The sequence below is a fragment of the Notolabrus celidotus genome, chromosome 3 (assembly GCF_009762535.1).
Source record: "Notolabrus celidotus isolate fNotCel1 chromosome 3, fNotCel1.pri, whole genome shotgun sequence".
Classification (NCBI taxonomy): domain Eukaryota; kingdom Metazoa; phylum Chordata; class Actinopteri; order Labriformes; family Labridae; genus Notolabrus; species Notolabrus celidotus.
Genome location: NC_048274.1, coordinates 16,446,596 through 16,472,883, shown reverse-complemented (window position 1 = coordinate 16,472,883; position 26,288 = coordinate 16,446,596). Strand labels below are relative to the sequence as shown.

The window sequence follows — 26,288 nt, the reverse complement described above, 5'->3', positions numbered from 1 at the left end:
ATCATAAATAAGGATGCTTTATTTCCTCACTGTTAACAGGATGTTTGCTCCTGTGGGGCCCCAGATGAACAAGCCACCTCTTGATCATGAGGATTGGATTGAAATGCTACTGAAAGGCCAGTGATCGTGTGTGCAGCTCAGGGCCTCTCCTCTGATCAGTGCATGAAATTAAGGATTAAAAAGCCTCGGCAGAAACAAAGTAATCATGCCTGCTTATGTCGCCATACGTGTCCAACCTGCTCCCGGTTACAAAGAGCAAATGGAATGCATTAGCTAACATTTAGCTCTGAGCTACACAGGGACCATTTCCAGTGGGGCATGGTGTGTCACTCGTTTCCCCCGCACGTTAAGTGGATGTTCTCCTGGCTAATGAGCAATAATCAACATTGACTCCTCTTCTTATTTCTGAGGTCCATGCTGTGTTAAACGCTGAGAGTTTCGAGGGCACACTGTGGCACTGTAGTAACCAACTAAAAATCAGAGTAATTATTTAACACGAGGCAATGAGAAAAGAGAAGTTAGGATGGACTTGAGAAAAATTGGAGGATCCTTGCTGCAAACTTAAATAAAATGATCAATGAGGCATCATGCATTTTGCAGATTCATATATATGCTAGAAAACAATTAAACATTTTCCTCCTTTTATGATTATTTACAATTTAAAGGAATATTTCTGCAGTATTATAAGTGTGCAAAGCTGTTGATATGGAGCAAAAAAAAAAGTCCATTCCCCATCTAATCAAATAGCCTCTGTTGTTCTAAGCTCTTTTGCATGCTCCTGTCTTATCCTGAACACTTTGAGATAGCTATACTTGTGCAAAAGTAATGTGCTGTTAACAGCCATTTAGACAGGGAAAAATCTCAGAAAGATGGTATCATTAAAAGGAAATTGAATCAGTCTTTCGAGGCCTTCATTGATCTGGGAGAAAGTGGACTGCAGCACCAGGCGGCTGAAAGGGTCCGGCCAATGGAGCCATCAGAGTATCATGTGTGAATGGGGAGGAACCGTGGAGTAAATAAACACCAGAGCAGCCCTGTGAAAGAGGAGGCCGCTGCAAATAAAGGGGGTCACTCTTGTGATCACCCCTTCACTCATTGTAGCCCCAGCACCAGTGCCACCACCTCCTCCTCCTCCTCCTACCTTCACCCCAGGCTGGACCACTGTGACACACCCCCTCCTGCCACAGAGACAGACAAATGTCATCTCCTTTGTGGACCTTAGTCAGGCTTAGAAGTGGCCCACTGTCTTTGTGCGGTGGACTAATCCTTTTATGAGCCACTGTCAAACGCGCCCCCACCCAGTGCTCGACCTGGGCCGGGAAAAAGGGGTCTGCCCTTTTTGCAAGCAACTCGGCCTGACTGTGTTGGCTGACCGCAGGAGAGGCAGGGATCCGCTCTCAGGGAACACATGTCCCTCACACCACATACTTCCACACACAGGCTTTCAGGCCGCCGCACTCCACAGCAACTTGTTACAGCGGTCGCACTCTGGAGCTGAAAGAAGAGAAGGTGGAAAGCTAGATTTTACCCCCTGTCAAAGATATGGGACTTCTGTGTCTCCTGCATGTTTTATGGCAAATTCATTATTGAGAATGTAAGTGAAAGTGCACCAGCAACATGTTAAAGAATAGCCAGGGAGCAGGGTGACAGGGGTTGTTGTGTTTCTCCACACTGAGCAAAAGGACAAAAGGCCCAGAAGCAGTGACATTCTCTGGGGCCGAGGCAGGAGAGAGGGAGGGCACTGATTTCATGCCTTTTGTTGACGGAGGTTAGAGAGAGGAATTCTTTCACTGAATCCGAAAGGCAACAAGTGGGGTAGGGGGCGACAGGCCGACGGGCCAGAGGGAGAGGCGTAGAGGCTTTTGCCGTTCAGCCAGCTGAAAGATTGTGCTTTTCTCAGCCTCCTTCAGATCTTCAGACAGGCCCGAGTTACAGGGCAATTATGGAAATGCAGCTTTGAAGCCGAGCATAGCCTCCTTTCAGTTCTTCCTCAGGACAAAGCAAAGGCAATACCAGCTTTTTATGCACCCTGCTCTATAAAACATGTACCAGCCCCAATATGTTCTGAACTTTTCTTCCCTAACTCACACAATATTGTACTTAGTGTTGAAATTTGCGAATACGCGATTAGGTTTCATGTAAAAACTGATCTGAACTGTGTTTTTATGAACAGGAAAATTATAGCAACATTTTTCACATTTCAGGGAAAATCTGCATTCCCTCACCTCTTCACCATGTCAATCTGCCCATGGAGGATTTTCCAAGGAGATGAGCACAGGAGTGGGTTTATTGAAACAAAAAAAGCCTCATAGCTGCTTCCAACAGCTGTGCACTTTTTACCAGCCTGATGTCTCGTCTCCGCAGCCTCTCCCCTCACACGTCACTAACAGAGGCCCAGCAAAACCAGCAGGCCTGCGCTTTCTCAGCTTTGTACATTAGTCAGCGGTGTAGCACAGAATTTCGCCACCTTGTGTGAACTAATAAGACACATTTTCTCCGTCTTTTGAGAGGATCGCAGGAGAGTGATGTCTCGACATCACCCGACACAGCAGAGGCCTTGTACAACAGTGCCTTTACACTCAGAGCATATCTGACAAATGCCAATAGTCGAGCTTTCACTCATCACTGTTAATGAGAGGACATATTTAGGACGTTTCTAATATTTGTACAGACTTCATACATTATGAAGGCCCTTTTATTCACAGGACCAGGCGGGGAGGACAAGAGTGGCATATGGGTGGGGGTGTTTTCAAGACTCCTTGGGATTGGCTGACTGGTGAAGGGAACTTAATAAATTCTTCCTCCTTGGAACACTGTCAAACAAGTCCTTTCTTACATCTCCCATGAATACATTAGCAGCCCGGCTTGATTGATTAGAGACCCTTGCGAGAGGGTGAACCGATGAACCGACTCCCCCGGTGTGATTAATAGACTTTATTAACTGAGTCCTCTCCTTTTTAATAATGGTAATGTAAAAGGAGGCGTTCACATGGCGAGGGGAGGAGGGAGGGTGCACAGGAAGTCTAACGATGATCACTGGCGCTGTCCCTCTCTTTGATCCACATCCACTTTAGTTTGAGTTCATTTTCACAACCTCCAACTGGCTATATCCATCACCTCCCTATCAGTGCAATACACTGCATATATGAGCTTCCTTTTATATACTGTTTGCACTTTTGTGCCTGCATGCTGCCAATATGAAACTCTTTAAAAAGTCTCTCCTGGGTAATATGAGAAGCAGGATTGATTTGGATTCATACCGAGTTTATAGCTGAATGAAATTGACTCCATACCCATGAAACATTTTTAATAGAGCTTAGATCAGAGGGTATAAGCAATGACTGAATTGGGATAGAGAAGCATATGCATCTATTCTTCTAAAAGCATGTGCAATCATGGTATTTTTACTCTGCTTTACTTTTTTGAGTTACTTTTATTTATTTATTTTTTAAGATTTTGACTGAATGTTAGATGATCATAACCATAGACTGTATAAAACATGGACATAGTCTTATTTACCTAAATCCATTGGTTTCTGAAGAGGTGTTTTGAAGCCCAGCTATGATGAATCAAACTTGAATCAGACTGACTCAATCAAACTAAAAATCAGCCTAAACATAGGCAAAAGAGATGAAGCCGAGGTGGGTTTTTAGCCTCCTAGCAAACAACATCAATGCACCCACTTGTCCGTCAACTCAACCATGCCTCTAATTGTGCAATTTTACGCACAACTCTTACTCTTTGTATTGCCTAAACAGGTGTGTAATTAATCCTCGTCTGTAAATACTTAAACTACATACCTAGAACTTTTTCGAACCCTGCTGTAAACCTTGTTCATTTTGTTCAAAAAATTGTCATTTCACTTTGGGACCAAATGGGGATTTCTTGGTTTATGACGCCAGCCTCAAGTGGACACTCAAGAAACTGCGCTTTTTTGCATTTCCACCTTGGCTTCAGTTTTAACACTGATGGTTGCTGCTTGATCATTACTCCCCCCCCCCCCTTAGTTGCAAGCCCAAAAGAAACTTAGGAATAGGCTTAAACAGGTAGAAAACAGGCTTTGTCATCTTAAGATAATGAGATGAATAAATCCATTACTATGGGAAAATGTGCTTCATTATCCTGGGATACAGAGAAAAATAAGTTCAGCTCTTGAGAGAAAACAGGAAAATTTAGTTCATAAGATGCATGGACGAATGTCTGCTTTGGGCCTCCCTATATCACTCTACTTGTGTTTGTTCATGTGGGAGGTTAAGAAAGGAATAAACAATGTAACAGCTCTCTTTTCCCAGCTTCTCTTTTTCTTTTAACTCAGCTCTTTAATATCTTACACAATCATTCTTAAGTCAGGGGACACTCTGACCTTTGACCTCCAAACACTTAGTTGCTGGTAAGTCATTGATGTAAGAAATTAGCCCTAGTTCTATGTAAGCAGTTGCAAATGGAAGAGAATATGTGAAAAGCATGTCAAATATAAAAAACGATATCCAGTACATACATATTCCTGTGTCCTTGTGTGTTAGAGTACTGTAAATCCAAGCTTCCATGTGGTGGTAGGTATGTGGTAAGTGTATCCAAATAGCTACCTGGCTAATCATTGTTCTAGAGAGCTAGCATGGTGTTAGGCAGGGGTAAACCATGTACAGGAAATTGTTTAGCAACGCAGAGCCGAGCCTGCTTATCAGCAGCACACAGGAACAAAGGAGACTTTAGTAGCACCGGACACAGCAGCTCTAACTTTATCGTCATGCCGTATTTTGCAACACGCCACCAAGAGTGATTTATTCAAACATGGATACCACAGATAGGGCTATTCACATCCCCGAGCATTACTGCATGACCCAGACAGGTTGTGTTTGCCTTGCTGCTACAAACCAGACACACACACACACACACACACAGACACACACACACACACACACACACACACACACACACACACAGACACACACACACACACACACACACACACATGACATCACCAGACAAGCCAGGCATTGCTCAGTGCTGCTGTAAACCTGAGAGGAGGGTCGATAACAGCAGGTGAGAGGGCTTCGCTGTGTAATGATGATGCCTACCAGTGTCTAAGTTGTAAACCCCACTATTGATTCTCCTCAGTTCAGCCAATAGTCTCCACAATCCTCCATGCCAGAAAGTCTGCAGTAATGTGTCTGCATAGAATACAATATCCGCCACTATTAATGAATACTGACAAGCAGCTCAACCTTTCTATTTTTATTTCTGATTTAACCAAGTTAGTCCCACTGAGAGCACAGATCCTGTTTCCAAGGAAGACCTGGCCAAGACCACAGCAGCACTTTTGGCTGCAGTAATTTACAATAAATTTAATGAAAATAAACCTTCTCTTCAAATTAAAAAAAACAGTGGGAACATGTTATAGAAACAGATACAATAGGAAAGTCCCAGTGCTAAAACATAAATAAGTGTTAATACAAAGTGTTTACCGCAGGTATAAATAATGGATTTTCCAGTCCATCATGCAGGATGAAGCGGGGTAACATGCTTCCTCGTTCTCCACAGGGAGTTTTAAAGTGTATATGCCTAAGCCAGGGGAGAAGGAGGTATAGAATGTAGTCCATTCTTCTCAACTTTTCTTTGTGCTTAGATAAACTTGTTGTCAGGCACATTGTCGGTCACTCCAGCGTGTCACCTCACAGCCAGATAATGGCATTGCCATGCAAATGAGAGATGGTGAGAGCCATACCACCAGTGTGTGTGTAAGTGCATGTGTGTGCATTCACGCGGGCGTCTGTTTTGTTAGTGTTTATTAGAGAATGAAAGGGTGGGCGACAGAGTGATTCAGCTGTGGCATGAGGATAGATGGGTGCCTTGTCTATAATAAGGAAACTAAATGTATGCTGAAGGAGGATGGTTTGGCCAGATTCTGTTCTCAGTCAGTTCCTCTCTCATCTGGTCCTGACAATTCTCCCTTATTTAGTCATGACAAGATGCCTTAAGACAACACAGGGAGAAATTAAGGATGGCAGTTTGTCCCAAATAAGAAACAGCTAAATTACCAAATTGCATAGAAGCTTGTTTTACAAGAATACCCTTATGTAATTTAAAAAACAGGTATGTTTCTTTACCAATCATATTTTCAAGGTGATTCATGGATATCTTACATTTTGCATCATTGGCTGCCCACCCTCAAGACTGACTTTAGCAAAAATGGATGGATAACTATATCAATTAGTGCACATCATGCATAACAGAACAATGACGTCATCAATTCAAATGTTATATCTAGATGAGAAAATTAGAGTCTGAAAGATTTGAACACTCTCCAAAATGTGGAGTGAGGTTTGGGTAGCTTTGTCCAGAAACAGCCAGTGATGTGAGAACATCCCAGAGTCTGTGCCTTTTTTACTTTACTACAGAAAAGAAGTTGAATTAGTTACTTTACCTTTTATTAGACCATTTTTAGACAAGTATCTGTGCGTCTACCTCAGTGTTTACATTCAATTTTATCATCTCTGAGGAAAAGCTAACCATTTACAGGAGAACATGATTCACATACAGAGAGAGATGGTATAAATAAATACTGTTGACATCAAATAGTATTGTTGTAATTTATAATTCACCAATGAATCAAAGCAAGTTTTTTTTAGCTAAAGAGAAAGTAACATATGAGGTCAGGATGGAATAATTCTCACAGTATTGAGTTGATAATTACTAATTAAAAGATCTCTTATACCAATCTCTCCGATTCTCCAACAAAGACTTAATCGAGACAACACACAGTAAAAACCATCTCCTCGTCTCTTGTCAGAGTCAGGATGGGGAGTAGGAAGTGGTTTCTTGTGAGACATAGGGCAGAAAAGTGCCTGAACAAGACGAGCATTCAGCCTGAATGCTCCCTGCCATCTCCAGCTGTGTAGGCTCTCTAGGTTTTGTCCCTCCGTGGCGACTGGGCACAATGAAGTGGCGCTCTCACAAACAGAGAGGGGTGGGCACTGTGTCAGGAGGGCCAGTGCAGCCCGCCCACTCCTGTTGTCATGCTAAGACAGCAGCGCTCACTGGAACTGTACCCCTATTCACACATCAACCTCAAACCCACTCTCACCCAGGGACAAACATGGCAGCCATGCACGCTCAGTCTCCTCTCCCCACTGATGTCTGTGCTTCCTCTTAAAAAGATAAAATCCACACAAGCTTGAGGAACTTTTCTCCCTGAAATCTGTGAATACGCTCAGTTAGAGGACGGACCTCTAGCTCCTGTGGGCCTCATCACTGAGAAGCACCATCTTAATCTGCAAAAGACCATGAGAACAGGCATGTCTAATGTCATTTTACAGGTAGATAGAGCGGGAGATTGGGGAGTAATTGGAAGTAATAACAGATAGCTCTCTTTCAATCCCACAGGACCTCACCTCCAAATTCCCAGAAGACTCCTCGGCATATTTGCTGTCGCACTGGAGAAATATAGAGCAGATGAACTGTGACCTTTGTTCCACTTCCCTGAAGGTCACCTGTCCACTTTACATACACAGATGAGGTCCTCTTTTCCGGAAATGATAAGACAAACAGCAGAGAAGAGGTAAGGTCAGCAAGTTAAACCAACAGCTAGAATGACAGTTAATTGGCCGGAGGGTAGTGTAACTGTCATCCATTTCCCCTGGGCTGACTTGGGAAGACTCCCGCCCCCCCCGCGGCTGCCTCCACTCAGCTCTCCAGAGACCTCCACTGCGCACGAGAACGCTCACTTATCAGCTGTCTCCCACAGGTTCAACCAGTGGACACCAACAAAATGATTATATTGCCTCCGATTTGATTATTACTTGGTCATTATTGTTTATATTGTGGTAATACACAATAAAGACTGTGACAAGTGAGGAGATGAAATGTCAAAGTGAATTACAGGCATATGCAGAAAGCTGGCCACAAATCAGCTGGCAGAACTCAAAGGTCTTTCTTGCTAATTGCTCATATCCTACCAGCAGCGAGAGGCGTCCAGCCGCTGTGCAATAGGCCGGCTGACTGAGAGCAGACAGATAAGACTGTGTGTATGGATGATTCGACCCATGCTCTAATGACTTGTTTAGTCCTGTGTGTCAGAAGCAGTGACACATAGAGGGTGGCATAGAAGCTCTCAGGCCTTGTGTGTGTGTGTGTGTGTGTGTGTGTGTGTGTGTGTGTGTGTGTGTGTGTGTGTGTGTGTGTGTGTGTGTGTGTGTGTTCGGTGCTAAGACGGGTAGAAAAGGGAAAATAACTCAATGCACAGCACTTAAGAGTAAGTGTGTGTGTGTTTGCAGGAGGCCACATGCATGTGTAAGAAGGAGTGATGGTTTTAGCAGAATCTGTCTGCCTGATTTTGCAGGGCCAGGGTGTGGGGTGTGAAAGGCAAGAGAGAGAGAGTGTGTGCATGTGCGTGTGGGAGATAATAGGCCTTTCTCCACGCCACTCAGCGTTCCACTGGCACACAGCTGGCACACAGCTGGCCTCCCAACTAAACTGTCCCAGCCCTTTTTTTTTTCTCCTTCTGCACCCTCCTTCCCCTCTTCCTCCCTCCCATACAGAATGTCAGACATGAGGGGTAAGGGAATACTGGGGGGGATGAGGGTTAAGACAGAAAAAAAAACATTAGTGTTAATGGGGAGGAGGAAAGAGGAAGTTATGATGGGGCCCAGCGCTCCCAAAATTCATCTGTGGCTTGGCAGGAGGAGATCCGTCAGTGACAGACAGGTGTTCCTCAGCAGTCCCACTAATCCCTGCCCAGCCCCTCAGCTGCAAGACCTTCAGGGACCAAGCCCATCCCGCTATTGCTTCCTTGATCCAGCAGCTACTTATTCTTTCCCTACTCAGACATTTTAACTGCACAGATTAGCTGGTCATTCATCTCTTATTTATACAGCTTAAGTTATTTTATTAAACTTCACATAAAAGCAGGTCTAGTTTTCTTTGAAATATTGTATTCAGAGGCCGGACTTTAATCTACAAATGAGCAAACACTGTGACAAACTGTGTTTCAACTATAGGCCGTATAAAATGAATGTAATCTCAGTGATGTCATCCAATGATTTCTGAAGAGGCATTATGAAGGCCAGCTATGTAAATCACCATATTGGAAATGCTGACTCAGCCAAACTTTTTGGTTTGCTACAAACAAGCAAAGGAGGGAGTTGAGTTCCTGGCAAACAGTTGCCACACGCCCACCTGTCAGTCAAATCAGACTTGCAATTATGCAACTCCATAAGACTTAGCCCAAATCCATCTAAAATCAGTCACTTAAAAATATATATATATATCACTCCCCATACAATGAGTGCGAGTAAAGAAATGGCCCAGCGTTTTTACCAGACTGTGAACATGTTGCCTGTGTCTCTAAAAATGGGCATTGTAGACGTAAATGGACCTTGCATGGCTTTTGGAGTCTGCCCATACTGGAAACTTGATGATCTGCAGAATTTTGTGCTATCTGATTTGCTTAAGTTTTCAAAGTCAGAGGTTGCCGCTTGGTTTCAATCATAGACTGTATAAATAATGGACGTAGTATCCGTGACGTCACCCATCTTTTCCTGAGTGCTGTTTTGAAGCCAACCGACGGCGGGAGCCATATTGGAAATACTGAACTCAACCAAACATAGTGTGAGGTAAAGAGGCGGGGTTAGAGCCTCCTAGCCAACAGCTATGTGTTCCTGCCTGTCAATCAAGTCAGTCATGTCCTTATTTGGGCAAAACTCGTAATCTTAATATCTTCTGAACTGTCACCTTAGAAAATAATTCACCCCCCACGAGTGTGTGCCGAAAGAGAAATTAGCTACATAGACCCAAGCGGTTTTTTGAACCAGGCTGTAAACATGTTTATTATTGCTGCAAATATTGTCTTTTTTGAATTAGTGTGTATGTGGTTTGTGTTGTTTCTGCAGCCATCCTCAAGCGGATGCACAATGAATTCCAGTTTATAACACTTCCGCATGGGCTTCATATTTTGAGACCAGAGGTTGCCACTTGATTTTAACAGGCAGACACCATGGGCAGAACTAGGCTTATTGGTACACATCCATTTGCCACAACTGGATGGGTTGATTAAGTGGGATAGAGAAGCAGAGACAAAAAGAGTGATGAACAAATACTAAAAGACACCCAGGAAGTTTCAATAAACAGATGGTACATCTCTATACAGATTTAGAGATGTACACAGTCACAAAAATAACAACATGATAAAACAGATCTCTAGTACAACAAGTAAATATCACTTATTTCAACTAAAAATACAATTATGATAATGTAAGTATTTCTGATGATAGTAATTACGGAGATCACTTTCAAGTTAGTGCAAAACAATTCTAAGAGCAGATTTGAGGTGTAACCAATACAACGTAAGTGAGTGTATTACACGACATTACAACACAAAATTCACACTTCAACCAAGATGACTTATGCCCCCTTATTTTCAATGATTTCATCAGTGATGACAGTTGACAGAGCAGGCCAGACTCAGCACGATCACAGCAGGTGATTACATCTCAAAAGTAGGCAACTATCATGTATCTGCCACTGTCAAAGAGATGATTCATGCCAGATTTGCATCTGAACCTGCAATTACATTTTGCAACTCTACTGCCAACTGATATACAGAAGTTTCAGCCTATTACATAATGAGTCATGCAAGCTTTTATATTGTTTGTTGTCAACACCTGGTGATGGGTGGAAATTTCCTGAGAAACAATCTACACTGAAGAGGAAATCATGTGTTTTAGGTTTCTAGCATTGGAAACAACAATTCTAAATGTTGCCAAAAAGCCTTGGCTGAACCCAGAGATACAGGTACATTATCTAGAAAAAGACATGTCAGTGCTGGACATAGCTAAAAAGGAAAAAGGAAAAGTGTTTACTTTGATGTTTATAGCAAATTTCTGCTTGCACACATCAAGTCTTAAGTTTTGCCAAATGGAAGAAAAGGATGAGAAGAATGGGTCAAAATAGTACCTGTTCTTTCCCAAGGTGTACAAGGTAAAGAGATATGTTCAGTTTATTGTGAAAAAGAGAAGCTCTCACTACGACAATACCTTAAATGTGAGCGACTTTCCAGAGTCTTAAGGGTGGCAACAGCTGAAATTGATAGCAACTGACACCAGGATGGTCTAGAAGCTGAAGTTGGGTTAACAGAGCCACAATTTGTTACTGTTTCTGTTGAGCAGAAAATACATCATTAAACATACTCATGGTTTACTGGGTTGGTGACCTATATTTGACCAGCCACTGACATGTAACCAACTATCACTTGGCGGTGCTGCGTAGGGCTAAGTATTCCTTGGTGGTTCCAAAACCAAAATCACAAAAGCATATAACAAGCAAGTTTGCTCACTTATTATTTTTACCTTGCTGTACCAGCTAGGGTTGAAATTATCAGAGTAAATCTCTGACTTAAAAATAGTAAAGTTAACACTCAACATTTTATAGGCAGGGCATGTCCAGGGTGTGGCATGAAATCTGACTGCACCCACTATAGTGGCCACCAAAAATCCTAAACTATGATTGGCTATTTGTCTTGATAGATGTTGGACTGTGTTGCAACCAAGCGGCAAGGCTGGCCGCAGAAACACCAGAAACCACATAGACACCAATTCAAAAAAGCTGATCTTTGCAGCATTATTAAACATGTTTACAGCCTGGTTCGGGGGGGTTCAGAAGATATTAAGATTACGAGTTTTTGCCCAAATGAGGGCATGACTGACTTGATTGACAGGCGAGAGCACATAGCTGTTGGCTAGGAGGCTCAACCCCGCCTCTTTACCTCACACTATGTTTGGTTGAGTTCCGCATTTCCAATATGGCTGCCACCATCAGTTGGCTTCAAAACAGCGGTCAGGAACAGATGGGTGACGTCACGGAAACTACGTCCATTATTTATACAGTCTATGGTTGCAACAGGCTGCTACTCCCTTACTTTCATGCAACGAAATACCCTTTGTTTGTACTTAAAGTTGCTACTTTGACCGACATCTCCCTTTTGAGTCCTTAAAGAATTCAGCTAAGTCGTTTTAAATGTTCACACTCTATTGTTTACATTTTTTAAGTTTAAAATGTATACACTGGAATATTATATGTGTATGATATTTTATCCAAATAGGCATTGATGGTTAAAATAAGGTAAAAAGTTATTTTCTTATTATTTGCTGCACATACTTCATGCCACTTTGGCAAAGGTCAGAGCCCCAGATGGGCCACCCCAGTACGCTCCCTTGTCAACAGGTATTTTGACTGTGCATTATATGTGAGAAGAGATGCAAAGAGATCAAATACATAGTAATCGTGGGCAAAAATACAAGTGTGCCCTCATTAATATGTTTGCATGCACTTGTTGGCGGTAATGTGCAGGAATAGACTCAGTAATATTAGTAATGCACAAACTAACAAAGAACTGAGGATATGTGCTTTCACCTATGCTATTGATAGTGTGCAACAGACAGGGAACTTCAGATGACATCTTTGCATTTGCATACAAATGGCTCTCTTTGCTGTTTTTGTCATCGTGCAGAGTAGATGAACCACATGATGGTGAGGTTGTGGGTTGGGAGCAGTGCAGATAAGGAGTGTGCTCCGCTGAGGACAGCAAAGCACAACCAGATGACTGGGACTCAACACTGTTACACAATATAACCCTGAGAGACATGAGGAGTTTACACAAGGCTATAATCTAAAATGAGATGACTCCATGCAGAGCTACAAATTAAATAAAGCCAAAATCTGGATTCCATTATCATGTCTCCCAATGCCTACATTTTTGTAAAATTTAAATGGCAAAATAAATATGAGCGTTGCCGTATCAAACAAAACTCTAACCAGTATTTGTTTTGTGGGAACGCTCTGAGAAATGAAAAGCTAGTATGGTAAACACAGCATTTTCTGCCTAAAATTTGTGAGTAGCACCAAATGTTCCTGGGTGTAGTAATTGCTGGCAGATTTGTAGATGTGTGTTTTAATTAGCCCCGACAGACTGCTGATGGCATTACACAAGTAGTTCCCGTCAAACAGGCCCCCGAGATGGAAAACCAATAGAGATCAACCAATGAGGACATGGTAGAGTGAATCAGAGAGCAGCCCAGGCTAATGCTAACAACCAACACCTATAGATGAGGGACCAAACATCCCACAAACTCCTCAAGAGTGTTGTTAATGAGGCACATGAACTCTAGTTTTATGTTGATTTATTTAGGGTCCTCATTGGTTATCACCACAGTAACAAATATTCTTCCTTATCCTTCTTAAATCAAAAGATTAAATGTTCAACATGTTCTCTTTTTTTATGAGAGAGGATTTCAAACTTTCTTCTTCCCTAAAACAAAGAAACATAATCTCTACATGCCTCTGAAATGAGTGTTCATAATAGACCCTAACTATCTGAACACACATCTCAATAACAGCTTGCCCCACACACTCACACACTCACATTCAACATTAGAGTTATCACTCCCTATAATCCAACAAGCACTTTCAGGCCTTGTATCCTCCCACTGACTCAGCTTGCACCTCATCAACCCCGTGCTAACACAAACCTCCTCTTATGTGGCTTCCCCCTTTCCCCCAGCGCAGGATCCACATCACTGAGGCTGGAGCCACCGTGGACGGCCCTTTTTTTTTTTTCCATTTCTCCAGCTACGTCGGGCCAAGATTTATTTGACTCTTCAACCAAAATGTAATTTTCACCATGTTGGGTTTTTTAAAAGTGAGGGGAGTGGGGAAGGGTTTTTGAGAGTCATGTCTACTCAGCTGGGATAGTGGGACAGCTCGCTCCAACACCAATACCCAAAACCCACAGAGGCAGCTAAGTGATTTATTGGCCTCTTTTTATTGAGAAGGCAAAAGAGAGAATGAGAGAGAAACATAAGTAAGAATAACAGTGTATCTGAGCCAGTCTGCAATGTTGCGGAGCAAAAGGTAACACAAGTGGGGCCTCTTATATAGGTTTTGGTTTTATGGTAAATTAATGGAAAGAACTTTTGTTTTTTAACAGGATTTCCTGCAGCTTATTGAAACATGTTCTTTAATTTGTTTTACACGTTCAATGCTCTGTTTGCTCTGCTTTTGAATGTTTTTGGCACATTTGAACTATTGCAAATTAATAATTGATTAACTACTGCCACATTGGAATAACTGTATGTCCTGGAAGAGTAGATCTAATCATTTTGTCTTGTCTGGATACTATAATTCAACAACCCCGGGAAGGATTTTGACTTTTACACTAATCCAAGTTTCAAAATGTTACCCAGGGACAAACTTTGTTGAGTTATCTTGGCACAACCCCACACCAGATAATGGTTTCCATGAACAGTGCCGTGGAGTAAGAGACAGATAATCTGAACTGGGCTGTAGAAAAGAACAGTCTTCACTATTGTAGGGAGAGTAAATGTACCTTATAAAGCCCAGGAAATTACATGTAATAGAAGTGATGTACCATTCTGTGGTTGCACTCAGGAGAGACACAGACTTCAAGGAGACAGCTCGCAGAGATCACAGCCAGTGAATCATAACATTTCAAAGAAAGACGGGATAGACAGATGCAGAGAGAGAGAGAGATGGAGAGAGACAGAAATGGACAGATGGAGTGACTGACAGAGAGATAAGGCAAATTAGATAGAGGGAGGAGTAGAGACAGGAGTAAGAGAAGGCGAGAGGGTCCGAGATAAAAATCACACACTGAATCCCTTTACCCCTGCCAAGACAGATGTCTATAGTGAATAAATAATGAAGGGTAACAGTTTCACAACACCATGTTATTGCCAGTTCTAAGCCAGGTCTCTGATGGCTCCCGCCTGTTCTCCGGCTACCACTAAGGCTGCCCTCTGCCCCAGGGGAACCTTCCAGACCCGTCACTTCACATCTACACAAAAAAAATCAAGCCCAAAGGACAGGCCTGGCAAACACATGGGGATGTGTGACTGTTGGTGGCTGAGTTACGTGTATCGCACTGCTCTGAGAAGTTGTGTCCCTCCCTTGTGACTGACCAGGCTAAATATACACACTTCAGCAGGCACTTAGACAATGTTTCCTCTCCTGGCGAGCATCAATGCTGTGTTTTTGGATTTGAGGTAAGAGTGAGAACTCTGAAGCTTAGCTTATTTTAATTTAGGCACAGCTTAGATTAAGTGGGACTGTGTGCGTGAGGGTAAAGATAGTCAGTGTCCCAGCCATATGAAATTAGTTTGGATACATGATTGAGTGATTTGTAATGGTTGTTTTACATGTTAACCCATTAGTTGTGTATATAAACTTGAATATAACTGTTGTTTATAGTTGTATAAAATTGTATTTACTTCAACTTTGGATAAATAGCGGTGTAACATCTCTTAATTCATTTTTTAGTTCTCTGTCATTCCTGTGTTAACAGTTTAATTTGATGATAATTAAATGCAAAATGATCATTTCATTCTCAAATCCATAGGAACCACTGAATGCATTTCTTGGTAGCCAAACTGTGGCGAATATTTCTAAACATAATACTGTCCAGTTGTGTTGTCATGACAAATAGCAGAGATGTAAAAGAAATTCTTAATTTTAACATTTATGAAACAGCTTCCAAGACCTAATCCAAACAGGATTGGAGTAGAAAAGTTTTGGCTTAACATCCCAGCTCTGCTGTCAACACCACTTCACCAAACTTCAGTAGTGTTATTGTGAAACGAAGGATTTAAGAAACTAAGTGTTCTGTACATCTCTTTAAAGTTAGCAGAATGACTCAGAAACGTGCCCCTGTGCAGTTTACCTCTTAGGGAGGCTAAAGGGACTTGAAAGCTTTGCACACACAAACTCAAAACTGCACAAGCAAACACAATTAGATTCAAACACGCAATCACGTAAACATACATATACACTTCTGCAGACTGCTCTCCATCTTCTCATTTGTGCAAACTTAATCAAATGATTTTCTGAATGGCAATAAAGCAGTCTTTATTTTGCTTGGCTGGGCGTCCATCCCGCAGCTCCCTTCTTACTTCTAGTCCCCCAACCGCACCACAGCAGGATCAGTTTTCCCCCCAGAATCCCACTGAAGCGCTGCCATGTCGGCTGGAGACAATCAGCTGCAGTGCTCCTTAGATATTCCTGCTCCTTTTCAAAAGCCCCAAATTCAATTTATGGACACATTTATTACCATGTCTGTCAGTGACTAAAAGGGAGTTTCATAATCAGGAGCACACATCTGATCTGGTCACAGTAGGCTGCCGCACTTGGCCAATATGCGCTCTATTACACGGTCCGGGCCAGCCGATCCACAGAGGAAAAGGAAAACATGAGCAAACAAAAGACTAGGTAGTTAGACATGGGAAGGGGGCCCTTAGATGTAGCAGAAAGAGAAAAAGTGATCTGATTTAAGAGTGAGGCCGTAGGGAGAAAATCCTTTAACTCAGTACCACAGCAGGAGCCTTGACCATGTGATGAGGGATCACATAGCACCCTCCCTAAACTAAACAATATTCCCATCACACACTTCCCCTTTCTGATGGTATTGAAAACATAAATGGGATGTTTTTCTTGTCTAATGATGTTTCTGTGAGTCTCCAAGTAGCAGAGGGCTTGAAAACCTGAAGGGCTTCTTTGAAAGATCGAACAAGTTTTTATCGTGTTGCGGTCTTGTCTCTTGCACCAATAGTTTCCATTGTTTGTTGGATTTTTTTTTTAAGTTGCCAAAAACTACATGAAATCCACTTTTAAACTCCAATAAAGTAGACAGAGAGAGGGTTGTTAGGCGCAGCTATAACAACATTGAGGCCTGAACGATTTACTATCCCAGCTCTGCTTGTGAAACATAGATTCTAATGAGTGCTCTGCAGGCTGCGCGTCACTCAACTCTGGAACATAGGGGCATGGACTGGACCAAGATCCAGTGATTGAGGGCTTCGGTTAGCTGTGGTGTGTGTGTGTGCGAGACACACACACACACACACACACACACACACACCACAGACCGCAGACTCCAATCAGTGGTTCTTGGTCCAGTGGTTGGACAGAGTGTCAGTGATGTCTGAGAGCCACTGTTCACACACACGCTTGTGTCCAGGCAGGCTGAACACCCCTGGAGAGATGCACACTTCAGGCGCGGGCCATAAATCAATACTTACTCACAAAGGTTCACCTAAACTCTTGCCAGTGCCCACTGCAGTAAAAACAGGAAAAAAAGTGGTTAAGCTCCCCCTAGAGGCCGAAGGTAGAGGGTGATTAAGTCAAGGAAACGAAGCGTGTCCTTCATTAGCTGAAAGATCACATTTAACCACAGGAGCAACACGTTTAGTGGTGCGGAGGGCTCTGTGAAATCTCAACCAAAGAGATTCTCTGTTTGCCTTCCAGGGTAATTACTGGGGCTATCACCTGACACTCACACAGGTAATGTCCTGGACTAAAGCCAGAACCAAATTTCATCATGGTCAGCCTGACTGTAGCACCCTTTGGAAAATATGTGCAGAAACTGAAAACCGCATTTTCAAAATTGCCTGCTTGTCCCCTGTGTTGATTTTGGATGTGGTATCTGGACTGGAGCTTAGGGGCTCCAGGAGCCCATGCCAGGATCCTTAAAAACTAGAAACTGATATCTCCTTTTTTTTCTCCCCACACGGCCCGAAATTCTCTGTTATTAAAATGGGAGCAAATCCCAGCAGAATGTTTTACACGTTTACTAGGTGTATGTCAAGGTGAGAGACAACACTGGTGAATTATGAGTTGGATTTGGACCTGGGGGATTGGGGCTGGAGGCAGGCTGAAAGAAAAGACTGGGGAGGTATTACTCGGGTGACAGTCCTGACTGCCAGTATATCAATCTACCTCCCCTCATCCCCAGCATGTTTCACACAAACCACAGTGCCCCCTACAGTTAAAACCCACGCATGTCAAACTTTATTGGCTGTAATAGTAAATGCCAGAATGATAAATAAAACAGTATCAAGAGTCCTGCTGTGTGGAGTTTAGTATGAAAGATCAATGAGTGGCTGTCTACAGGGAGTAGGCTAAAAGCATCGGTGCCATCTGCGGAAGCAGTGGGTTGACATGGCACACTAATCTCTTCTGGTTTGTGTGTTTGGGGTCCAGGACGTCAAACAGGCTCAGTGACAGCTGTGCATAGAAGCAAATCTAAACCATGCCTGCAAAGAGAGCAACTGCAAACTGATGACAAACGCTTTGTTTGGGGAAGAGTTTTTTTTCCTCTCATGCCTGTTTTAGTGGGATCACAAGTCTGGATGTACTAATGGGAGAAAAAGAGCACCAATTAGGGATGTAGACCACGCCGGCCTCAGTTATTTCCAAACCGCTTAAAATGTGTAATAAATGATCAAATGAGACAACTCCTTTTTAGGCTCACAGGCGGATTTTGTTTTCCTCAAAAGCACATTGGCTCTAATAACAGAGCGGGCCTTTGATTTACCTCGCAGTAACAGGCACTTGGGCTGCAGACACAAAACTTTCTGCTGCTTGTGGTAGTTAATCAGAGAGTTGGAGGCATGTGGGTGGATCCCCATCCTTGAACTGAGGCTGGAGGTTGGTATGAGGTGGGTAAATAGACCACCTTTATTGCTGAAACAGGTCACTTTTATGATTTATGACAAAATCTGGGACTCCAGAATTTGCTTCGCTCATGACAGCATGAAAAAGTCACTCATCAATCACTGAACTAGTGCTAGTGCATGTGGTTATGCCCAGAATCCACTACAGCCTCTGAGGGCGCCTCCAGCAGAGAAGGGCAGAGAGGAGGAGGGATAAGAAAACATGTGTCCTATGTCAAGGCTTGGACCAAATCTGAGTATTAGGATCAAACACAGTGTCGACTTCTTCCCCTATGTCTTTACATAATTTGTTGCTTTGATCACAGCCAAACATGGAAAGTGGACCACTTTGATTATCCAATGACATTACGACTGAAAAAATCCCTCCTGTGTGAACACTGTGCTGGGCCCTGATAAAAGCTCATCCAGCAGAGCTTTCTCCCACCACCCATACTCCCTCAAGAAAACACCATCAGTTCCACGACAGACTTTCAAGTGCTATGACCAAGTTCTAAAGTCTCAAAGCTGCTCTTGTCGAATGTCTGAAAAACAGAATGGAATGGGAGGTAAAATGGGACAAACAAATATGACAGGCTAAAACAAGTTAAGGAATGTAGCTTTGAAACAATGGTCTTATCGTGAATCCACCGTAGGCCTCAGCATGGCTCTGGAGTTAGTCTTTGCATGCTTGCATGCTTACTCTTGAGCCTACACATTTATTTAATTGACTGGTGTGCAGACTTGGCGCGTGCCTCTTGAAATTTGAAACATTGTAGTCTGTGGTTGCACAAACAGCAGTCAGCTCCTTTTCAATGATTGGCTTTCCCTGTTTTCGACAAACCTCTTTTTATAATGTATATGAGGGCGGAAGTGTAATGCTAACTGCCATATGTAAGCATATACAGTAGACTATACACACATCAGTGGCTGCAGAAAAGAGTATGCATGGTTGCAGAGGAGCTTTTTTCATGGATATGCTTGAAGACCATGCTGAACACTGAAGATGTTTCCTGGTACTAGTGATCTCTAAGGTAAGAGAAAACCCTGAAATGATGGCATTCACCATGGACCTTTTTTTTTTCTATCTTCTTACAAGGCGCAACATGATTCCTCAAATCCTTCAAGACCACCCTCTTAACCCCCTGCCTTCGTGCCCCCATTCCTCAGTCCTCCGACCATCCTGAGGACAAGCACATGGTTCTTACTTTCTCTCCTCTATCTCAACCGGTCCATGTGTTTCCAAACATAAGACGTCACCACAGCAGATCACTTTACAGGGATCACGGGGAGATCTGTTAGGAAAATGGGAAAGCAAAACTGAACCAGGTTTTACATGTTCACTGGAATTCAATTAAAATCTGATTAGTAGGAGTATTAGGGGGACGGCTTGGTCCAACATTGCATGTTTGGTTGTCACTATACCCTGGCCTGGTCAAGTTACTGTGAGGATTACCCCTAACAGGATGACCTTTGACCTGTAGACAGGTGCCTGTGGGAAGGATGGAACAGCAGTCGTGTCATCATACCAAGTGGGATTCACAGAAATGTTGGAGGATAGGGGTCTCCCCCATGACATTCCAGAGGACATTCCCTCGCGTAATCGCACATGAATGCTTGCACATGCTCAAAATACTCAAGAATTAATGACAGTATGCTTGGGCCAAATAAAAAGGCTAGGAACATCAGTTATAAAGATGAAAAAATGTGACCAAATTTGCTAATTTGTATAAAATATATCTTAAAAACATATCTTTTAGCAGAGAGGCCTTAACATGTAAGATTATAATCACACAATGAGCAAACTTGTTTGCTTCTTACTGATATTTTCAAAAAAGACATCTTTACATAACCTTTCCAAATGAGCACAAGAGTTAAAAAGTCGATATATTATGAACATCTAATCCATCCATTATCTTGACCGCTTATCCCTTTAGGGGTCACAGGGGGCTGAAGCCTATCCCAGCTGGCTTCGGGCAGAAGGCAGGGTACATACACCCTGGACAGGTTGCCAACCCATCACAGGGCTAACACAGAGAGACAGACAACCATTCATGCACACACTCACACCTAAGGGCAATTTTAGAGTTGCCAATTCACCTGGTAAGCATGTTTTTGGACTGTGGGAGGAAGCCGGAGTACCCGGAGAGAACCCACGCATGCACAGGGAGAACATGCAAACTCCGCACAGAAAGGCACCTGCCTGGCCGGGAATTCGAACCAGGAACCTTCTAGCTGTGAGGCAACAGCGCTACCCACTGTGCAGCCCGAACATCTAATCATTTTATCAATTAAATATGTGTTTTTACTTCAATTCTACCCTTCCCATCATTACCATACTATAGTCTGAAAATAACCCGTCCAACTTGCTTGACATATTAGGACTTGAACTACTCATCATTATCCTTGATGTCCTGTGAAAACTCAAGTAATTTCTTGACCCTTAACATGTTCAAAGGGTTCAAATGTTCACTGGAAACCCTTTAAAACAAGATTCCAAAAAGTGGAACAGAGTTGAAAAATGTGGTAATCTCAAGATCAAACTGCTGTCCTGTCATACTGGTAAACACACAATAGCATGCATGGATAGCAGTTTGGAAAACTAAAGAGAAAAAGTGCTTTGATTGTGATATTTTGCGCCACCAGAATGAAAAGAGCTGTGTTTGCCCTTCCTTGTTCATCAAAGAAAATCTATTATATTTTCCAACACTGAGTGACAGTGTAGAAACAGAAGCATTTAAACAATAAGAGGAGAAAAAACAAGAAAACAGAAATCCCCAGCTGCTTCCATTTTGCTCTGTTTACCATGGTTTCCCCCAGCAGACTAAATAGGCCTGTGTTTGTCTTCACCATGCACTACACAGCCGCTCCAACCCCAAGACCTCTACTTAGGCAGTGTGTGGAATAAACAGCTTTCCTCCAAGGGCCTGAGAGAGAAGCAGCGGTGGATCCGTGAAGGGATGGGAGAGGTGAGTGGAGGTCTTACTGGATGAGCCGTTATCACAGTCCAACACAGCACAGATACTGGAACACTTCCTGCTTTTATTTATTTAAATGTGTTTTATGTCTTCTGCTGTGATATTATTGGATAATCAGAGTGGTCTACTTTCCATGCCTGGCTGAGCTCACATTACAAAATTATGTAAAGACATAGGGAAAGAGGTAGACACTGTTTTTGATCCTAATACACAGAGATTTGGCTCAAGCCATGAGGTAGGACATACATGGAAGCGTTGCCAAACAGCATCAGCACCACCAGCTCTTAGCTGAGGCCATTTGCAGTGGAAAACAGCATCTGCGAATGCTACGGCAAGAGAGTGAGCTGCAGAAATGTAGAAAAACAAAGTCAATCTGTACTTTCCAGCAGTTTGGAAATGCTTCTGAAGGACGGTAGATACGCCGTGGCAAATACACTGGAGTGAAATTCCCTCATTTAGGGATCATGACCTGTTCTCACAAGTGCATTATCTCTGGAAGAAAGCCTCTGTGCTGCAGAATCAATTAAAAACAACCAGACAGAATAGAAGGATTAAAAAAACAACTGCAAGTGCACAGCTGATAAGAGTGTTTGAAATCCTCATTATCAGATAAAATGATTATCCTCGAAAGGAGTTGATGTGGCCATTAAAAACAATGGAGACAGATTATAAGTGCTGTTTAAAGTTTACAGTTAAATGCCAAGCCTCATCGATTGCCACAGTAGAAGCCAGCACATTCCCTATGCTAAATAAAAACAGTTTGCTCAATGGAGTTGAGATGTTGTTGTATGGAAAACTTAACATTGCTGTGTGCCTTCTTTTGTTCCCTTTGTTTAATGCATTGCTGGCTTAAAGCTGTGCAGCATCAAGGACAATTGTAGACCAGATTATTTGAAAGACTGAAAAAAAAAATGGTGAAGCAATCATCCATAGCCCTCTTCAAGGAAGTGAAATATCCATATAATAAGAGGCAGATTATGTTTTAGTCTTTATCAACACCAACAGACATAGCCGGGCTCAGAAGAAAATCTATATTCTCTGTACAATACACAGTTTGATATCCAAGCCATCATGTCCTTTTGAATCCATTAATCACTTCCTGACAAGGCAGAGAGTATAAACTCCACGCTGAAAGAAGCATCGCAGATAAAGTCTCATCAGTCAGACTTCTACTGTGTGACAGCAGATCACAGCTGAGAAGCTTCACACTTACAAAGTCTGGATGCATGAGCAGGTTCTGTAATGTGTTGTGGAGATCAATGTGTCACATTATGCTTTTATTTTGACAAAGAATGGATCATCAGTTTTCAGTCAGGGAATAAAGTCATATTGAATCATTCTTCTCAGTTGTGCAGCTTCACAGTGACCCTTAAGCTTGTGTGAGAGCAAAGCAGGCTGACTAATGCATGAGTGTTTCCTCAGCTGTGATACACCAACACGAGGTTGGCCAGTTACCAGTTAATCTGACTTCAGATGTTATGACTTTAGTGCAGACACATATCTATTAAATCATGTCAGAGATGTATTACTTTTACTCTGTATGAATAATAAGAATTTGATGAGCGCTTTATGGAAACTTTTTCATACAAAAGTAGCTTCTGTCATTATGGGAGAGGAAGCTATGCTACACAACAACCATAACAGCATGCCTTGAAACACAAAGCAGGCAAGTGTGAATGTTCAAACTGTAAAGATTAATTTACACTACCAGTCAAAAGTTTGGATACACCTTCTCATTCAGGGGTTTGTATTTATTTTAGTTATTTGAAACACTGTAGATTATTACCAAGCAGCAACCTCCGGTCTAAAAATATGAGTCCAATGCGGAAGTGTTAAAAGCTGCAGTTCATCGAGGATCCACTTGAGGCTGGCTCCAGAAGTACCGGAAGTCACATACACATGAATGGGAAAAAGACGATCTTTACAGCAGAAATAAACATGTTTACAGCCTGGTACAAAAGACGAGTGTAGTCTGGATAGCTCATTTCTCGATGTGCTCTCACTGTGAGGGGGGTGAATTTTTTTCTAACGTGGCAATTTCAAAGATATTGAGATTACGAGTCTTCCAATGAGAGGCGCAGCTGCCTGCGGGAACACTGCAGCTGTTGGCTAGGATGCTCAAACTCCGCCTCTTTACGTCACACTGGCTTGACAGAAGCAATATGGCTGCCGCCACCGATTGGTCTCAAAACAGCTCTTCAGAAACAGATGGGTGACGTCACGGATACTACGTCCATATTTTATACAGTCTATGATTAATACCAAAGACATCAAAACTATGAAAGTACATATGTGGAATTATTTAATTAACAAAAAAGTGTTAAACAAACCAGAATATGTTTTATATTTTAGATTCTGTAAAGTAGCCCCCTTTTTCCTTCATGACAGCTGTGCACACTCTTGGTATTCTCTCAGTCTGCTTCATGAAGTGGTCTCCTGGAATGGTTTCTAATTGACATGAGCCTTGTCAAGAGTTAATTTGTGGTTACTTGCCTTCTGAATGTGTTTGAGACCATCAGTTGTGCTGTTCAGAGGTAGGGTTAGTACACAACGAAAAATTACCCCTTCAAGCTTTGCAAACGACTAAGTTTTCATATCCAGATTTTTAAAAAAAGTGTCACCCAACCACAACGTCCCTTCACATTTGTTTAATCCTCAAACCACTCTGTCAACAGTTTTGAGTAACTGATAATAGTGTCTAGGGATTATCTGAGGATTATGTTTGCAACTTAAATGGAGACAAGACAGACATACTATACGGAAGAAAGTACTCCCAAACTGTCCCTCTGATGCATTTGATTTCTACACAGCATATATCCCAGTAACCTAAAATAACTTGAACACCAGTACTGCCTTATACCCCCCTGGAAAAGATACCAACTGAGTGTCTACCCAATACCCATTTGCAAGTTATGTGATTTAAAAGTTGTTGGCACATACACATAATATCAACACCTGTCTTCTAAACCTGATACCTTTGGAGAGCACCCAGACACTTGCATGAACTTGCTGCATCAAGCAACACGTTTATACACACAGAGAGAGGGAATAGATATAGTTTGGTTTGCTTTTGCAGTTAAATACTGCAATGAGGAAAAGTGCCTTCTCTTGAGTTTGAGTAATATGAAGCCTCCCAACATTTGCCGATTTTCCCACACAGGAATAAGAAAGAGATAAACAAAAACGAGCGTGGCAATAAGCAAAATAAACATTTCTTCTAAACAGGAACATCTGTCTCTCTGATAGATTTGCAGATAAACGCTGGGTAGAAACATTTCTCCACAATGGATACACAGCATTGTAACAAACCCCTTTGTTAAACCATAAATCTTTTATGATGTTGGATGTTGGAATTGCAATAGTCTTTTGACGTTCATCTTGGTTTACCAACCTTTTGATTTAGAGCTGCATCACTGGCCGTCAGGGAGCTGATGTGGGCCAGAGAGGTGAGAGGCTGCTTTGTTCTGTAGCGAGGCTGACAGTCTCTTTATCTCCTCCTGTCAGACAGAATACTGTTTGATCTGCAGCTTCTCCATGTCTTCCATCTCTGGTCAAATGACCTCAGCCTACTAGGAGAGGCTGCTGTAACGGGAGGACCAATCACAGCTTTGCTGAAAGTGTGAGGAAAGTGTGATGAAGTTTAAGTCAGTTGAAAGTTCGGTGCTTTTCTTGACTTAAGAGTGTATGTTTAATTCATGGTTTGACACACAAAGACTAGAACACATCTAAGACTCACCTTTGAGGTCTTTTTATAAGTTTGCATGGCACGGAAGGTCTTTGTTGTATTAGGGTAAATGTTAATCTGCAACATTACCCTAAAATATGAATCTATGCCTGATGCGAGGAAACCACAAGTGGACACAGTAAGATTAATCTTCAAAAAGGTTTTTATCCTCTGTACAACATAGTTAACAAAAGTACAATTGTTTGTCACCTGTTTGTGTTACCTCCACTTGTCTTGCATGCCACCCTTAAAAACCAGGAAGTGTCAAACAGAGCTTAGCAAAGCAATTGGCTTATTTGGAGGTGTTTCCATTGGAAGCCGCCAAGTTTGGCAAAGGTGGGGGGGTGTAGAATTGCATTATCAAGACATGCTATCTAAATTGATGGGTTTTTTTTTTAAACTACCTGCCAGAAAGGTGTTTCGGTATGCTTTATAATTCTGTTGGATGTATGTGTCATGTTGTGTATGTTTTTTTAATCTTCTGTAGCCTGATGGATAATAATATGTTAATCCTAGTCTCTTGGTACAACCCAGCTGCTTTTAAACAGAAGGCTGGGGTTTTTCAGGGTAAAGGCTGATTTCTACTTCTGTATCAAATCAACGGCGTAGCCTACGTCGGGGGTCTGCGTAGCTCCCGTACCTACGCAGAGACCCACTCACATAGCTGACGTGCACCTCCTCCAAAATGTAACTACCCATAGAATCAAAGCAGACCGCAAGCCCTGTGATTGGTCCGCTCGGTGGCATTGTGTTTCCCGCATTTACAGCACTTCCGGGATCCAGGACATCGGCCGCACATCCGCTGTGTATTTCATCTCCTCCTCTCTTTTCTTCAAGTAATCATGTCTGTATGATAAACAGCAACATGTATCAGCTGTAGATTAACAGAGCACGCTCTGAGTCACTGTGGAAAAGTAAACAGAGATCGTAGCGGGGCCGGAAGCAGGCGACAAGCTATCAGAGAGACCACACTGCCCTCAAGCGTTTCGGCGGAAAATTGCTGTGCGAAACGGACACATCGACGCACAAGTATGTGGTGCTCAGGTCTGAGTCAGCCCCTGCTGCATAGAGGCAACGAATCATAAAGAGCTCCAA

The 26,288-nt window shown here is 42.5% G+C and overlaps 1 long non-coding RNA gene across 1 annotated transcript; it reads right to left on the bottom strand.

Annotated features, from left to right (window-relative positions):
- Positions 1–6,430: 6,430 nt before the first annotated feature.
- Positions 6,431–25,457, bottom strand: LOC117810965. The gene is made up of 5 exons (XR_004630891.1): positions 25,404–25,457; positions 25,206–25,303; positions 24,861–25,080; positions 7,392–7,521; positions 6,431–7,271 (listed from the first exon to the last, which is right to left on the bottom strand). It is a non-coding gene; the product is annotated as an uncharacterized LOC117810965 (long non-coding RNA).
- Between the last annotated feature and the right edge of the window lie 831 nt (positions 25,458–26,288).